Source organism: Strongylocentrotus purpuratus, unplaced genomic scaffold, assembly GCF_000002235.5.
Source record: "Strongylocentrotus purpuratus isolate Spur 01 unplaced genomic scaffold, Spur_5.0 spur5_scaffold_18, whole genome shotgun sequence".
Lineage (NCBI taxonomy): Eukaryota > Metazoa > Echinodermata > Echinoidea > Camarodonta > Strongylocentrotidae > Strongylocentrotus > Strongylocentrotus purpuratus.
Genome location: NW_022145603.1, coordinates 17036671 through 17052353, shown reverse-complemented (window position 1 = coordinate 17052353; position 15683 = coordinate 17036671). Strand labels below are relative to the sequence as shown.

The following is a 15683-nucleotide window of genomic DNA, read 5'->3' as shown; positions in this document are numbered from 1 at the left end:
TGTGCGATGAATTGGTCGGTAATTTCAATACAATTGAATCTCGATCGATCTTACCGACAATTTTATCTTGCATTGTTGACATGAAGACGAAAATAAACTTCCAAAAACAACATCTGCCGATAGATCTTGATCTAAGTTCGTGCCAATGCATTGCAAAAGTAAAAGAAGGGCCTGTTTAATGGAGCTGCCGCGAAGCATCCAGCATGCGAAGCCGTTTTCAATCCATTTTAATGTATACATAAGAGAAAACTGCTAGGTTTGGTATCAGTGCGCGATGGCCAAGAGGTATAAGGCTGTGATTTTAGTCACATCATCGTTGGTATGCAAGAGATCGAATCCCATCTTCGACAAAAAAAAAAAAAAAAAAAAATTATTTTTTAGTCTACTAGCTCTCAAAGATACACTCATAAAAATAAAAAACCGTGCAGATAAACTAGATAAAGGCCAAGGTGGTGTTGACTCTTTTTTTTTTTTGGCACATAAAAGTATTAATGACTGCTTTGCGAGAAATAGTTGTTTTTATACGCTCAAGGGAAGGTTAGAATTGTGCTATTGCCCGAGGCGTTTTTGTAACCTTCTCGAGAGCGTATAAAAACAACTATATCTCGCAAAGCAGTCATTAATACTATACTGTGTGTGCATGTATCTATGTTTGTTCATATTTGTTTACATAGGATGTGCATTCTTATTTGTACAGAAGAAATATTAAAGAAAGAAGTCATATTCTAATTGTCTTAATGAACATGACATACATCTGCTATGAGTGATTCTGTTCAATGTTGGATTTTTTAGGTATTGCTAGGGTGTGTAAGTGGTCTGTGCCGGTAACTTCATAGAAAAATTCTTAGAATATGATGATGATGATGATGATGATAACTTTATTTGATGATGATGATTTTGATGATGATGATGTTGAATGGTGATGATTTTGAAGATGATGAAGAACACCTGTTTCTTATACAGCACTTTACCGTTAACTGACCAAAGCGCTTTACAGTATTTTTATTACCAAGGGCACTGGATTCAATTACTACATATACTAAAATGCGCATTAAAGTGCACATTCTCAGGGCAATCCTGGGGGGTGGGGGGCGTTTCACAAAACTTGTCATCAGTGACAAATGTGATAAGCTACTGAAATCCTTGCTTCTGATTGGTTATCAGCAGATTTGTCACTGATTGTTGTCACTTGTCATTGAAAAAAGGCCTTGTGAAACGGGTCCCTGATGCGGTTTTAAAATCACAATCATTAAAGACTGAAAAAAGGCCTTTGATAAGAAAGATACTTGTATGAATTTTAAGTGACGAGCGAGCACTTAAAAAGTTGCTCTTAGTCGCTTTAAAGGTACTATGTCCCTTTTGCAGCCAACCTCAAATGCTGTAGAACTTTGCAGGAATTATGAATTTGTCATGTATGTCCTATCTGTGAAATTTAAACGTTAGCCATGTCCTCATATTCAAATTATGCAAGGAAACCCGTTTACTTGCTAGACTTCACTGTCAGACACTATTGAGTTGCTGACTGGCTTTTTTTCTTCTTTGGTAATAACAAGATTCAAGATTCAAGATTCAAGATTTTATTGTCCATAATATAATACAGAAATTTGTTTTCCATTGGTATAACATGTAATACATAAAACATAAGACAAAAACATGGTGTCGTGTGCTGAAAGCCAGAGGGGCGTCAAGACTCTATAAGAAAAAGTATGTGAGCAGGTACGGTTCTCCGGCTTTCAGCACAAAACATGACAAGATAGTTATATGACTTATACATAGCAAGAATTTTATATACAATTCTGAATCACATCATGAATAAATTCAGGTATGAATATAGATGTGAATATGAGCAGCATCACAATCGAAATACGAGCAGAAAGATAAAGGAAAAGAGAGCTCAAGCTCGAAGGACTGATAGAAGAGAGAAATATAGGGAAAGTTGGTAGGGGTCCAAAGGAAAATGGGAGAGACAGAGAAGGAGAGATGGCATAATTTCCAATCAGATTATAATGCATGACATAAATATACAACAAAAATCAGCAGCAGAGCTAAATAACACACATGAAAAGAGTTGTAAAGGGTACATGAGCATTTGTCTACATCAATAACCCATTTCTTGTGATGGCCAAGATTAAACTGATTGAATCTTTGCGCGGCATAAAACATATGACCATTCGGTACTGAAAATCAAGACTATTACTTTTGGGCTCTATAGTCCTAAAGTCGATTTGACAACTAATAGTCGTTATTTTCCCACTTGAAGACGTTTTCAAGCCCCACCTTTTTTTTAGGGAAGTTCTAAATTAGTATTATCTTTCAAATGCAGTTGGAATTTAACTTTTTCATTTTTTGGGCCTGCAAATGGGACATAGTACCTTTAAATTAGGAGCACATTTTATGGTGTAAGGAAAAGGGGGCACTCATCCAAAGGGAAAAGTACACTTGTTAGAAAAGAAAAGGAGCATGTGTTAAAATTAAAATATGAGAATTATCAGAGGTGAAAATGGGGCACTTCTTGCACTTAATAAAGAGATGAAAAAGGCACTCATTACAAACTTAAAGAGGGCACCTCTCAATATTTGAAAAAGGGCACTCACCGGAGATTAAAAAAGGGGCACTTGTAAGAATGAAACAGGGGCATGAAAAATAAAAGAGGCACTTGTCAAAGTATACGGGGCACCCGTCAGATTTGAAAAAGGCAATTATAAGAGGTAAAGAGGCACTTATCAGAGGTAATAAGGGACACTTCTTGTACCTGAAGATTGTTACTCACCTGAGATGAATAGGGGCACTTGTGAGAATGGAAACTGGGCACTTATCACTGGAAAGGGGGCACCTATCATATTTTAATAGAGGCATTAATCAGAGGTGTGAGGAGGGGCATTGGTGAGAAGGGGCTCTTATTAAAAAAATAAAATGGACATTTATCAGAAGGAAAAGGGCACTTGTTACAGATAAAGGGGCACCTCTCCTATTTGAAATGGTGCAATAATCATTGTTGAAGGGGGCACTTATAAGATTGTGGAACAGGCACCTATTAGAAATAGCTAGGGCCCGTCTGATCTGAAGTAAAAGATGCATCTTTCTATGTAAAAAGAGGGGGCAATTTAGGGGTAGGCCTACTTGAAAAAGTGGGGGAGGGGGCAACCTCGCTATTTGTAAAATAATACTAGAAACATATTTTAACTTTATTAATATGTGTTCTAAACAAATGAAATCTAACTACTGATAAATTCTTAATATAATCGGTTTTGAGTTATGAAACTAAGATTAATGAAAAAACAAGACAGATTTTATATTTTAATCTAACACATAGATCTAAGTTGAATTTTGAAGGCTAAACGAATATGATAGCTTAGCAAACGACTGCCATGTTGCTCATGTAGTCATGACAGTATATAATACATGTAGTCCATTTGCCTAGCCCAAAACATATTTGTACATGAAGGCCTTTACGTGCACGTTTGAATTTAAGGCAATAACAAATAAGTATAAAGTGATTTGTTGAAGATACTTGAATTCCAGATAAATTTTAATATGAGAAGTAACACCTATAATGGGGAACTTTTCTGGTCTTCCTGAGAAGTTCTGGGGGTGTTTCACAAAACTTGTCATCAGTAACAAATGACAAATGACAAATGACAAAATAACATATGTTATAAGCTACTGAAATCCTTGCTGATTGGTTATCAGCAGATTTGTCACTGATTTCTGCAATTTGTCATTGAAAAAAGGCTTTGTGAAACGGGTTCCAGGTTTCTAATCCCTGTGCACAATTTACATTAAAGCTTATCTGCCATAGTTTACAGGAGCGCCCTGCAAGGGGGAGGCTTTCTTCTTTATCTTTTCTCTTCTCTTTTCTTTTCTCTTCTTGTTTCCTTTCTCTTCTCCTTTCTTTTCTCTTCTCCTTTTTTTTCTCTTCTTCTCCTTTCTTTTTTCTCTTCTTTTCTTCCTCTTTTTTTTCTTCCTTTTTTTTGCGCCGCCAATAGGGGGGGGGGGGGGGGCCGCGGCCGTTTCGGCCCCCCCCCCTGGATCCGCCACTGGGCACTTATCAGAAGTGAAAATGAGAAGGGGCACTTTTCCAATGTAAAAAGGGGCACTTCTTAAAAAGTTAAAGGGGCACTTTTCCTTAATTAAGAAAGAGAGGCACTTTTAGGGCACTTAAAAAAATAGGGGGTAGCTGTGCCTCCCCCCGGGAGCGGCGCCTCTGCACTTGTTTGTGTGGTTGGGTCTGCTCATGCAGAGTTAGCTATAGGGGGGGGGGGGGGGGGGGAGTGGAGGTTATAGGGAGTATAGGCTGGATCTTCAAATATTTGGGGCTGGAGGTCGGAGGGAGGGGGGGGGGGGATGGGGGTAGGGGTCGTTGGTTTTGAACATCTTAATTGAACCCTGGGAATTAATTGAACAAACCGCCAGACGGTTTATCAATTAACAATAGCTAAATCACACAAACCTTTGACACGAAGTTGTTGTTATTGGTAACAGTTTCTTTTAAAGGAAAATCAGTCAGGCCTATCCATAAAGAAAACTGAGAATAACAATTTGAAATGATTTAATTAATTAATCAGTAACGCGATTTGTTAGGAGTCTCTGGATGGTTTGCAACTTCGTATTTCTGCTTTTTGTATACGTTTAATCTGGTCAGCCGGGTCAGCCGGTTTTGATTGCATGGAAATCTAGCTAGCTTTGCCCGATTTGAAACGAGCAGTACTTCGTGCTGCTAGCTATCGGCCAATCATAATACAGCTTTCATATCTCACGGACCCACATCCGATTTGAAAACATTACGTCAAATTCACGGGACAAAATTACTTCGAAATCGGGTAAGCTGTAGTTTGTTAATAAAGTTAGTGATATTTAGGATATTTTCAGTTACCAGAACGCAACTTATTTGTTCTAGACATGAAATTAAGGGTTATTTTCATTGGAAAACCTGCAACGACACCATGTAAATTACGTTATCCATTCACTTTGCACACAGAACATGTCATTGAGTGTGCTGCATGATATCAGCTGTGTACAGAGTGCAATGCAATTGCAAGGGTGATTATGAATGAACATGAATTTGTGGCTGATGTGCATGTGCACTTGTTATTAAGTTTTTAACTGTTTTGTTCCTGAGATTGATAATTACCAGGCCTTTTTGTCTCTTTAACTCTAGTTCACTCCAGGGTTCGGGGTCGGAGCTCCACCCCAGTGCGAAATTTGAAAAAAAAATTAAAAAAAATCAAACGGCGCGATTGAGCCTTTTTAGTAGGGAGGCCAATGCCCGGGCGTAAGGCTTCTACACCTACGATTTGTGCGCTCGTCGCCCACTTCAAAAAATTAGCAAAGGGAAAAAAATGATGTAAAAATAAAAATTGAAGAAAATAAGAAAAGAAAATACAATTAGTCTATACATTTCACAACATACCTATAGATCTAATCACGGATCTGTAACAGTCTTTCACCATTTGTTGACAATCTTGCAGATTTTGACGTTTTTTAATCCAATAATTGTGGTTGCAGACGACCTTGACGCACTCGCACCACCGACTAAGAAAATCCTAGAGGGCGTAGAGGTTTGCTCACTAAAAACCTTCTCATTGGCAGAAGGTAGACCCTAAAAATATGGGATCCGTTTTGAGTAAAGAACTTTTGATAGAGATCAACATTTCAGATGTTCACAATTGCCACTTCTAACAACTAGAAAATATAAAGAAAAAAGATTATATCTTTTTACATACAGATTTTTACAAACTGAACATTCGAAAGTAGATAGAGTACGATGTTTCTGTCAATCTTGCGTTGGTTTGAGCCCTATAGGTACATCCATCTCAAAATGAGAAGGAAAACAGTGAACAGTGACGTCATTGTTCGCGCCAAAAATAAAGGGTATTGCGACATAATCTGAGCTCCGGTCAGATCGTGCGCAAAGCGTAGTCTTATTTATAGACCCTAGTACCTTATTCTCACAGCACTAGATACGAGTGTCGTGCAGTAATGTATGAGAAGTGTTAAAAAAGATATTTCAGTAAAAAAAAAAGTCTACGTGAGCAGTCTATACTCCAATTGAGAATTGAAATGAAAGCCATGATTTGAAGGTGTGTGTTGTATGATACATGGTTAGTGAGTGTGTATGTTACGTATAGCGAAAGGGAGAGAGAGAGAGAGAGAGAGTGAGAGAAATATTAGTACACGTACGTTGCATGCATGGATGTGCGCTATGATTGTGTTCGCTGCAAGATGGATGTTAATTGGACCTCGTAACTTCTCGATCGTTGATAATAAGGAATACTCATGAGGAAATCAAATTATTGGAATACACATCTAAGGTAAATATCAATGAATTATAAATATTTCTTTCCTGCCAATTTTGAAATCTATTCATCATTTTTGAACCATCGTCTTCGGCTCGTAGTAGACTCTAGTAATCGTTCGCACATTGATGGCTGGACTTCAGCCTGCATCGGGGCTTGCCTGTGTCGGTGGAGGGATCAACTAAGAAGAAGAAGGTACGTGTGCGACCGATTCAAGGCTAGCCGCTGTTGAGTGATTGCACTTTCGCGCGAAGTTTTAAACTTCATCATGAACTTTGTCCCTCGGGCCTGTCTAATTATGAACGTAACTCTGCGACATGAAATATAATTGTTTCAAGGCTCTTACGTACGGAAAGGCGTAGAAGGAAGCTCATAGGAACTAGCTGGATATCTCCTATTTGATGGAACTTCTGGAGTTGGCAGATGGGTGGATTTTCTTAGTGAAAGTAAATGCTTTCTTTTAATCTTAGTTTTAGTATAAACAAATTAGTAATTAAAAAGTTAGATTTGGGCATTGGCCTCCCTATTTTTAGGGCGACATTTTTCCCGAAGTGGGTAATGGTAGTATTACAAATTCAAACTTAGATCTACAGTGTGAGTGTTTTTGATTCCTCTGGGCATGTCGCACCACACTTGAAATTATAATTTGACAAAGTCTCCAATGGGAAAAGCCAAAGGGGTGATTCCTTGTCCTAAAACGAGCCATCCACTTGTATCGTCAACATGGCAAAGAGAAAGTACGCATGCGCGGTATTTAGCGGCGGCGCAGCAAATATGAATATTCATGCTATAGAGCGCCTCTCGCTCAAAAATGCTGAATATGCACGAGGTTGTGAAGGACCGAGGGACCTTCAAGTCGTGCATATTCAGAATTTTTCGAGCGAACATAATTACATGCATGCGGTAGACTAGACCTAGGTCTATAACTGCAGTGCAACACCAACACCGAACTTGAAATCATGAATTTCCCAATCCCTAGGGGCTGGTGATGGTGAATGGGAAAATTACACTTAAAGAGAAGGTTGAGTTCTGGGAAGAGGTGAAAATAATTTGTGAGCATTACTCATTCTTATTATGCAAGTGTGGAAGAACATCAGTTAAGACATGTTCCCTGAAAAGCATGGCTCTTCAAATGCCTTCATATTCTAAATATGCATGCAACATCGTAAAAATCGGGGGCCGGCTTTTTACGCCACGTGTTTGTGTAGTCCCATATACATCTTTCTGTGCAAGTGTTTGTAACTTTACCAAGACTTGGCCACATTTCTTATCATTTTGATGATTCCAGAACCTTGCAATACACACAAATTCTTATATGCTAGATGATCAACCCTTTCTGGTCGGCTCCACACCGTTTCTTTCACAATGCAATCGCATGACCAGAACTCAACTTCATCTTTAAATCGTTGACACCAACCGTGATACTCCGTTCAACAGACGACATTCAACACCAGCCCTCAACACAGACTACCGGAAATATGTCATATTTCCCAAGGTCAATCCCAACACCAGCCTGATTTCAAGTTCGGTGTTGTGGCTGGTGTTGGTGTTGTCACAACACCAACACCAGCTTTCAACACCAAACTTGAAATCACTCAATGGAGATGAAGCTTGCAATTCTTCTCAAGTAGCGCTGCAGCTGAGCAAACTAGTGCTGTGCACAATAGTGTAATGAGGTACCCGAGTACACTCCCAGGCTCACAGGCGAATACTCGAATATTCGGACGCCATGTTTTTTTATAATTTTTTTTAATTTTTTTTAATTTTTTTTAAATTTTTTTGAATTTTTTTGATTTTTTTTTAATTTTTGGATTTTTGGATTTTTTCCCTTTTTTTTCTTTTTTTGCCACTACCATACCACTCGGCAGTTTCTCAGGTCCCTCGCTGAAAACGCATGCAACTTTACTTTGAGTTGCAGGTGAAGGCGCCGATTTAATAAGAATAATAACAGTAAACAATGATGTTTTAAAAACCAAAGATGGCAGAAAAATCCATTTTCCTCCAAGTCCAAACAGAAATCTGGACATTTGGTCCCAGTTTCTGAAAGGTGAGTTTGACAGTGCTTGAGTTGGGAAACATTTTTACCGACTGTACCATGCCAGCGGACGCCGCTCTCCCTGGCACGGGTAAGCGTGGGCCTGGACATTTTTTTTTTTTTGCGGCCGAATATTCGGGTACAAGAAATCGTACCCGAGTAGTTGTCAACCGTGCGGGTACTCGAGCATTCGACTACCCGTCGCAGCCTTAGAGCAAACTAGCGTATGTGTATCGCGTGATGCAGCTGTTTAGATAAACAAAATGACTCTGCGAGTCTGCGTGTACCTCTTTTTCGTCTATTCTGACAAAAATTGGATGAATATTGCCTAGATTTTTTGGGGCTGTTTCGTTTCATCTGTGAGCAGGGCTTAAATTTATTTTTTGTCCATGGGGGCTCTTCCAATAAAAAAGAGCCCTGTGAGCCTTCTCACGGTGGCCCTTCTAGTACTGACAGGGGCTCTTTTTTCATACAAATTTCCATTGAATTGGTAGTATTTGGTACCCATGATACTCCTAAATTCTTTGCTATTTCTATCATAAATAGCAGGCATTATGCCTTATACACCAGCTCATAGTCTAAGATCATCAAGATCCCAAAGACACAAGTAGCCTGTGGTAAAATAGGGCTTTTTCATCTGCAGCACCCTGTCTTTGGAATAATGTACTGTACCATTTAATTTGAGAATCATAACTTCCTTAGAGACCTTTAAAGTGCGGGTTCATAGAAAATCACAAATATGTCAACTAATGTATCACTAAAAACTGGTAAGCTATTAACAGATGGCCATTGTACAAGTTTTAGGTCAACTAAATATCGGGTAATTTGTAAAAAATACAAATAAAAGTATAAAACCACCTCCATAGCATCCGGATATACAAGCGATTCGCCAGAAAATATAACAATGTTTTAATGCCGTCACAATATGAACCAACCCTGCCTAAGCAGACGACATCCCATAAAGAATGAACATAATTGCAAATTTGCAATGCTTTTATTTCTCAAATTATAATGAGTTTAGTGTATATCAATGTGATGGAATTTTACACCATTCAAAAAGGGATATGACCCCCATTCTAATAACTAAATTCTTTTGTTTGTAAATACACAGGATAGGGGTTAATGAACAATCAAAGAAACCACATTTTCAAATTAAAAAACCTCCAGAATGATAGCATGGACGTCATTCCCTCTTGAAACGCTGAACATGCCGCGGTGTATGCAGCTGAAAATACAATGGCGTCTGTTTTTGTTTACAAGCGACGGATTCCTTTTTTTTATAAATCCTTGCATTTTTTATCAAAATAATACCATGCACGGGGTTTAAAGTGAGGCAATAGATTAAACATTTTTCCTGAGGGTATTGAAGTAAGAGAAATACCTGGAGAAAAGATGACAAAACAGGCACTGAAATTGTGTGAGATGTCATGGGTCATCGTCTGCTTGTGCATGTCATGTTCAACATGTGACGTCATATCTCAGCAGCGACCGGGGAGCTTTTTCAGGTGCTATGTTGGGGATGTATCTAAGCGTTTGTGAATGTTAATAATCATTACTTCGAATGTTTCCAAGCATAGGCTTTTGATAACCTTGGCCAATCAAAGTGTCGCAATACCGACATTAAAGTTAGTTTTTTAAATCAATGAACCTTCTCTTTGAATCCAAGCTGAAATCTTATCTTGTTTAACAATACCTGTTCTTGGCATTATGACACTCATCCGAACTTTCTCGTCCAAACTAGTGCTGTAGTCAAACGTTTAACCGTCCGGTATCCGACCGCCCATGGCGGATTCCGTTTTCAATTGGACGGTTTCGTTTTCCCGTTTTTTTTTTTTTTTTTTACAATTTTTTACACTTTTCTTTTTTTTCTTTTTTTAAAATTAATTTTAAAGTTTCGATTTATGCCCCTCCACCTGGCACTATGCCTGGCAATGTCTCCCAGCTCAGTAATCTGTGTGTTGACTCACCACTCCGAAACTAGAACAACACTCCAATTTGTCTGTCGTCTTGGTTTGAAAGTAATCTTTGTAATAGATCCCAATATGTAGTTTATAATAATAATTCATCCAACTTTTACACAAGGTTCTATCCTAGGTCCTCTACTGTTTTTAATTAATGATCTTACCCATTCTTCTAAAAACGACATTGTTACTATTATTTGTGACAAGTTCACAAGCACACATCTGCGCCTTCAAATGCACCTCGCAGTTAAATGAAAGTCCTTCCTGCTTTTTCACACAGACCTGGCTTGCTGCCGACAGAGTCGGTAAAAAATTATTTAAAAAAAAAACAATTTTTTAAATTTTTTTTTATTTTGTAAAGAATATTTGTTTTAAATCGTTTAACCGAAAACCGTCCGGTTTTGACTGGCGGTGAAACGGAATCGGAGATATCCATGATGTTACAGTACTAGTCCAAACTTTCTCATTCTTTCTATTTTTCTTGTGCACCTCGGAATAGCATTGTCTAGATAGACGGCGCTATACAAATGCCTATTACATGTATTATTATTTCCCTCCAACAACTTTATAAGTTATAACATGCAGCTAATGGTCAGATCTCCTCCCTCTGTACGAAATTTCTGGTCCAAGCCCATACAGATACAGTCGCCTCCTTGCCAACAGGTTTCCTTTTACTAGTTTTAGCTTTTGGTTGATTTGCTGGTCGAGGTTCATTATTTGCTGGTCTTTTGGAATCACCAGATTTTAGAGGATTCTGGATTTTCACAACGAAAAATTTCTCCACATTTCGGTCCTTGAGCGATTGCCTATATCTGTACATGTAGCTCCAGCAGATATGGGGCGGCAGCATGCACACCAGTACAGTGTATGTACTACCGGCGCAGCTAGTATAGCCATTGCTGATGGCCGCAGTGCACTGCGAGCTTCCGTTTGTTTCTATCTGTAATACTTATAGAGATGGGAGATACAGCGGAATCTTGCAGCGAAAAGCGTTCATTTGTTAACAATATGGCAGCGTCTAGACACCGAAAAGTCAGAGCGGTTAATCCTGCATGCTTATCTAACTTCCATTTCATTGGTTTAAGGTTTGAAAGTTGAAGCTCAATATTGTGTGAAAGTTATAACAGAAAAGGTAATCTTTATTTTATAATTCCACTGGGGCGATTTTTTATTTTTTAATCGCCCCCGTGAGCAATCTGAAGAAGGCGATTAGGTAGCTCACGGGGGCGAATTGCCCACCGCCCCCATGTATTTTGAGCCTTGTCTGTGAGTCTTGAAATTTGGAATGTATTATTTTGAGTAAATGACTTTTTCAATTATTCAACCATAACGGTGAAAAGCGATCTGAAAGGGAAAATTGAAAAATCAATGGTCTCAATGGTCACGCTATTTTTGCCCATTTCCCCAACATTAAAGACTGATTAATTATCCACTCTTTCATCTTCTGACTCTTAGTTACATGTACCAGGCACAAAACTTGTCATCAGTGACAAATGACAGTTTTTGTTATAAGCTACTGAAATCCTTGCTTCTGATTAGTTATCAGCAGATTTGTCACTGATTTTTGTCATTTGTCATTAAAAAAAGGCTTTGTGAAACGCCCCCCTGGTCATGCGATTGCATTGTGAAAGAAGCGGTGTGGAATCGGTCAGATAAAGTTGATCACGTACATGTACATGTAGCATATAAGTATTGGTGTGTACTGCAAGGTTCTGGAGTCATCAAAATGATAAGAAATTTGGCCCAGTCTTGGTCAAATAACAAGCACTGTACACAGAAAGATGTATACGGATGACACAACCATGTAGCATAATAATTGGGCCTTATTTTGTATGAATATTTAGAATATGAAGGAATATGAAGGCATTTGAAGGGCCATGCTTTTCAGGGAACCTTTTTAATCTGATGTTCTTCCACACTTGCATAATAACAATGATAACGCTCACAAATTATTTTTCACCTCTCCCCAGAACTCAAGGTTCTCTTTAACATTCATTTCATGGAAAATAAAAACAAGGCTGACAGTATGCGAGCCTCCCAGACACAAACTCTCCAAGCCTTTTCCTCCGAAATAATTTACATCAACTTTCAGAACTCTTGAAAATGGTCCCCTTTTAAAAAGAAGGACATACAGCGAACTCTTTCACTGTTTAAATAATTACGGTTATGATGATTTATTATTTGCAAGCAAACGCTTCTCGACTGTCATTTATGACAATAGTTGATGGTGCATCATATCCATTTATTGTATCAAAATGGAACAACAACAAAAAAGTGCTCTCTGTTTTTTGTTTTTCTTGATATTTTGGCTTGTTAAACAGAATTGTCTGGCAAGCTGCCCTTGCAGAATTTATGCTGTTGATGTTAAATTACATTTTTGCTTGCTGGAATTTAGTTGAAAGGTTTCATCAGATTGAAAAAAAGAGAGAGGGAGAGAAAAAGAGGAGATGGAAAAGGACATAGAAATAAGAATGAGAATAAGAATAAGAGAGAGAGAATGAGAGAAATCACTGGATATACATGTACATGTACATGTATGTATACATGTACATTGTTTGTGTGGAAATGGAGAAAAATAGAACGAGGAGAGGGGAACATACAATTGGGTTTGTGTGAGAGAGAATGAGAAAGAGAGAGAGAAAGAGAGGGATTTTTTTCGGGTGGGGGGGGGGGGGGTTTGGATAAATTGTGTGTGTGTGTGTGGGGGGGGGGGGGGCTACTTCAAGTCTTAAATACTGTATACTCCTTGGGAGAGATCTTTGCAGAAATTTGAAATCTCTTTAAATGGAAGTAAACAATGCAAATACACTTTTGTACAGATGTAACAAATTTCCTTGTATTCTTGTGAATTTGGATGAATAAAAAGAATTGAATTAAATATATAAAGTTAATGGTCTGAAATGCAAGACTACTTGTGAGCTGAGGTGAAATTTATGTGTAGTTGGAATAGGCATTATTATTATCAGTGAGCATTGTGATCTGTATGCAGAGATTGTGCACTCACTGAGTGAAGACGTTGCTCTAGCTCTGTCGGGATGCACCCTACATGGGATGACTCATCACACATATCTATAAATACAATTGCTCTCTCGATAGTCTTGATTCAGACCTGCATAATGACAAGGGCGGTGAGCAATATAGCTGTTAAAAGCTCAAAAAGTGCTCTGGTATAAACAAAAACCCAATAAAATTATTATCTCTAAGAAAATCACACTTTGTACAACAAATGCTAAAAGAGCCCCCTCGAATAGAAAAGTATTTTTTTTTAAACACTGATATGTCATAGCCAGCCTTCTTGTGTGTTGTGACTTGTGAATTCTCATACTAAGGGTTCACCACACGTCTAGTGTCTCCATGTGCATACAGTACATGCATGTTTTGGGAAGGGGAGTTTCCGGTTGAAAATCAAAAACACATAAATCGGGAGCAGAACACATTTTGATGAATACATCCTTTTCCCCTCATATCTGTTCAATTCAATTCAATCAATTTTATTTCATTCTCCATAAAAAACATTAAAGGTACAGTGTAATACAAAGTTCTCATGAAAATCGGATTTTTCTCTCCAAAATCTGATTTTTCTCTCCAAAATCTGATTTTTTAGGATCTCTGTTTTTTTTTCTTCAAGATGTTGGCATCTCTATGGACATGGATGTGCATTTAATTCATTGAATGTGTTGTATACACCTATAGTACATGCATGCATACTGTACAGCAGGACAATCTGACTGATAGTGATAGTGAGACATACTTTCTTTGTAAATGAATAATGATGATGGTATCAACTTTCATGACATTGTCTGTCTTCTACAATTGGATTCCAAGGATCAGATCAATAGGACGTACAGCGTACACGTATATTCCTCACAACTGAGCAACTATGATAATGCATCATGACTGCATGCCAACCTTTACTATTTATGAGGAAAAATTCCTATTTTTCTGCCGCAAAACTGGCGTCATGAAACCTGTACATGCCTCTCTATTTTTTTGAAAACATCTGTATAAAAGCATGTCAAATGTACCATATTCCTAATGTGGGCCTTGGAGATGACTAATTTTTGCTACCTGGCAGATTGACGGGTATGGGACATGAATCCTTATCCACTCATACAATTACAGGAATTGAACGTAATCTATGTGTCATAGTACATGTATGAACATGAATACTGAAATGCTTGCATGTACATGTACAATGTATTAAAGATGTTCAAGCTTGGGTATATAGAGCGCAGCACACGGACGCCGCCATAAGCTCCCGAAGGACACAATCGATCAGAAAAGGTTGATCATCTAGCATATAAGTATTGGTGTGTACTGCAAGGTCCGGAATCATCAAAATGATAAGAAATTTGGCCCAGTCTTGGTAAAGTTACAAGCACTGTACACAGAAAGATGTATATGGGACTACGCGACACATGCACAATATCTATCAGGTCCAAATAGATATATGATAATTTACCAAATATATCAATTAGTAGGCGATTTCTCAACAAAATTTGTATGATCACGTATTAGTAAAAACATATTCTTTCACATGATTGGTTATAAGAGCTTAATTTTCATTTTTTGAGAGGGGGGGGGGGGGCGTTTCCAAAACTGATCTTTACCTTTAATAGTAAACTGGTCTAGTCCAAGACACTCAGTGGCCATGTTGTGAACTGTAATGAAGTATGCAAAAAGGTATTGTACCGTATGTCCAAATACTATCTGCTGTGTAGAATTCAGTATGGACATGTACAATGTACATGTATACCACATTATACATTGTACTTGGTTGACATCTGATATGGTTCTACTTTGCCCAAACTCTTCCCCAGTTTCACTCATGTTCATAGTGTTTTTGTTTTATTCTTTTCGCAAAAATGTATTATGAATTTTATGAGGCATTTATTTTAGACATTTAAACTTAAATGTACATGTATGTGTATGAACTGATGTACATGTAAGTGAAGCGTGGAAGTCCAGGGGGGTGTTTCACAAAGATCCTAAGTTGAACTTATCTCTAAGTTTGACTTAACAATTATGGAAAGCCATTAGCATATTTGAAAATATTTTGTGAAAGTTATTATAAAAGGTATAAAATGTTGATTCAAATCATTCCTATTTTCTATTATAAAGGAGATTTCATGTTCTTGAAGTGGAATTGATATAAAGTCTAAAATATTTGAATTCTCGCTTTTGAATATATTTTATTTTCAGACTACAAATGGCTCCCCATAATTGTTAAGTCAAACTTAGAGATAAGTTCAACTTAGGATCTTTGTGAAACTCCCCCCTGGGCTTGTTTAGATTATTACAGTGTACATGTACATTGTAGGTGCACTCTGCACCATATTTTGAAGCACTTTCAAACCAATTTTAAGACTGAGATTTCATAACTAATTTTGT

General features: G+C 37.8%; 1 protein-coding gene across 4 annotated transcripts in view; it reads left to right on the top strand.

Moving 5' to 3' along the window:
- Positions 1 to 4698: 4698 nt before the first annotated feature.
- The window catches only part of LOC585583 (cytoskeleton-associated protein 5), a 70448-nt gene continuing 59463 nt past the window's right edge, over positions 4699 to 15683 (top strand). For all 4 annotated transcript variants that reach the window (XM_030989307.1, XM_030989305.1, XM_030989306.1 and 1 more), the window contains exon 1: positions 4699 to 4820. The gene's annotated coding sequence lies outside the window, so the exon portion shown is untranslated. The remainder of the gene's footprint in view (positions 4821 to 15683) is intronic.